At 40.2% G+C, this 2,752-nt stretch overlaps 1 long non-coding RNA gene across 1 annotated transcript; it reads left to right on the top strand.

The window, feature by feature from the left end:
- The first annotated feature begins 628 nt into the window (after window positions 1-628).
- LOC135947463 (uncharacterized) lies at window positions 629-1,528 on the top strand. The gene is made up of 3 exons (XR_010575628.1): window positions 629-983; window positions 1,042-1,132; window positions 1,187-1,528. It is a non-coding gene; the product is annotated as an uncharacterized LOC135947463 (long non-coding RNA).
- The last annotated feature ends 1,224 nt before the right edge of the window (window positions 1,529-2,752 follow it).

The following is a 2,752-nucleotide window of genomic DNA, read 5'->3' on the forward strand; positions in this document are numbered from 1 at the left end:
AGCATCACAAATTACGACGCAACGGCGCGCATCCCCGAGGGCCGCGTGCACCGCGGCGACGAGCCGCTGCAACAGCCGCACCAGAGCTCTGCCAAAATGCGCGTTTCATTATCGAGTCGTTGCGGAGTGGAACGCTGCACCACCCGCCATGAAGGACTGTGCGGCGGCTCAGTATCCAGCAGTGTGCAAGGCGTTTGTGAGTGCGATTTTTTAAAGTGTCACTCGCTTCTAGTAATAATAATAATCTTTATTAGACTATCGGCATGCACATACCGGCTTTGCCCTCCTGGGTAAAGATTTAACAAGATGTTTGCCAGGTATGCTGCCTTCTCTCACATGTTTTTGAGGACTTTTTAATAACATCAGCTGCAAAACCAGCACTGCTCCCCATTCCAGCTTTGTACCACTAAATATTAAATAACAGCGTGTTTTTAAATTCTGAAACGGGGTGCACTGAACCCCATTTCATAAAAATATAAAAATAAAAATAAAAAGTTATGTTCTCGCGCATTGAAATCTCCTATAAACTTGTTGAATTTATGCCGCATAAATATATAGGTTAGATTTTTTGATAACAGCTGAATGTGAATGTCCACGCTTGCTTCACAGGATCATGCTAGGAGCAAGAGCTGCGTGAAGAAATTTTGTTTGTTTACTTCTGCCAAGCCAAGAAGAACATCTGTGCATTGAAAATTAACGAAAGAACCTTTTGGAGAAAGGTTTTCTTGAACTTGGATAGGGTGTCACTAAAGGAGTCAAGAGATGCAGCAGCGAGTCAGAGAAGTAAACACTCCCATTCAAATAATGACGCTGTGTCCGACCGACGTCGGACGGCTGTCCTCGCATCGCAGGTGGACAGGGTCAGGCTGAGGAAATTGGCCATGATGGTCACGAGTCATGAACCTGACAGGAAGAGACGAAAATTTGCCGGAGGTGGTCGCAAAAGACGATTAAATCTGCTATTTTTGCATCTGGCAGGCCAAGTATGATCTCTATTCACGAGTTTTAAATTTTTATTTTTATTTTACGCGTGTTTTACAGGTTTGAAGATGAGGCTGTTGCTTGGCGGCCGAAAAATTTAGATTTGGATGAAAACGCTGAGGTGCTCCAGGAGGATTCTTCAGGAAATTTGGTATTTTTAATTAAAATAATCACTGCTGTGATTTCTATTGTTTAAATTTTGCAGGTGGACATGTTGAGCAGTGTTGGGCGCAGTTGGAAGAGGTTGATCTGGCCAAATACACAAGAAAATCCCTAGGAAGAGAAATTACATCAGTGGAGTGCGTTTTACTGCTGGATCACGTCAAAGTGATGCACGAAGAAGCCATCAAATGCGGTATTTTTGGCTGCACGACATTCTTCCACACCGAGGAGGAAAAAGAGCAGCACATGCAGCAGGATTTTCAAAAGAAACGTAACAAATTAATGCGAATTTGGAGAAAGCGTTAATATTTTTCCCTCATTGATAACGTAGAGGCTTCATGTGAGTTTCTTGCATCCGGAATTTCCGTTGGCGTGCCCGCGTTTTGGCTGCAAAAAGCACATCAAATCCAAGTTGGAAATGATTCTCCACGTCAACTCGAGAGTCGAGGCACAAACTAAACCGAGAAGTAAAACAATGCAAGCATTGCGAGTAGATATCTAAACCAGCTGCGCCGCACCAGCCAGCCAGCCACTCAGCCGGTTCTATTTGAGCCGCCAGCCGCTGACATTTTTTTATCAGCTCAGCCAGCTTTATTCATTTTTTCAATTTCACGTGCCCTAAATTAAAAATTTTCGCGCCTTTCTGTTTCGGGGATGTGTTTTACACACAAAGTACTTCGATTATGTGCTCTTTTATTTTGCTAAAGTGTCAATTATGGAAGGTTTTTTACGTAAATTTAACAAAAGTGGTTGTGGCCACATAGGTTTAGATAAAAAAAAAACATTTTGTCTTCTCGTCAATTTAATTAATTTCATCAAAACAATATTTAGAATAAAATTATTAATGGAACGCCTTGATTTCTTCAAAAATTGTCTTATGTACGCTTTTCTTTTATTTTGGAAATGGAATATAATTTAATTTGTTATCAATTGTATTTTTTCTAATTAAAGGGTTTATGGAAGGAGAGTAAAACAACATTCTTAATTTCATATTATTACAAATATATTACAAAAATGAGTTACAATTAAAAGAATCACACAGCTGGAAATCTCAATATCGATGCGATGACGAACTATTGGGATATGTTTTAAAAGAATTGTTGTTTGAACCATTCCGGTTTGAACCATTCTGGTTTGAACCATTCTGGTTCAAATTTAAATTCTTAAGCCGATCCGAGAGCTCCTGTTCTTTCTTCTTTTTCTCGGCCTCCAAGCGCCGTTCCTCGAGTCGCCTCTTTCCCTCCTCGATTTGCTCTTTGGAAGGGTTTTTGAGCAATTCAGACATAGGCCTAACGCGAAGCATTTTTTCCTGCAAACAGAAAAATAATTGATTTTAATTTAATTTGAATGTAAGAATTTTAATAAGGAGGAATCCTGCGTTATTTTCAGGGATGGGAGTGTACTTTTTTCCATTTGCCGTGTTAAAAATTTCAATCAAAGTGCCGGCCGTGACGCAAGAACAAAACCTTGTTTTTAAACTAAGATTTACACTTTGCTCTGTATTTTGCGACAGAAATTTCAGATCTGTATTTATGGAAAATTGGACAAAAATGCAACCTTGCATCATTCATTTTCTTAAGAGCTGGCCGCCAGCTCTAGCGCGAAGAGA

Source organism: Cloeon dipterum, chromosome X, assembly GCF_949628265.1.
Source record: "Cloeon dipterum chromosome X, ieCloDipt1.1, whole genome shotgun sequence".
NCBI lineage: Eukaryota > Metazoa > Arthropoda > Insecta > Ephemeroptera > Baetidae > Cloeon > Cloeon dipterum.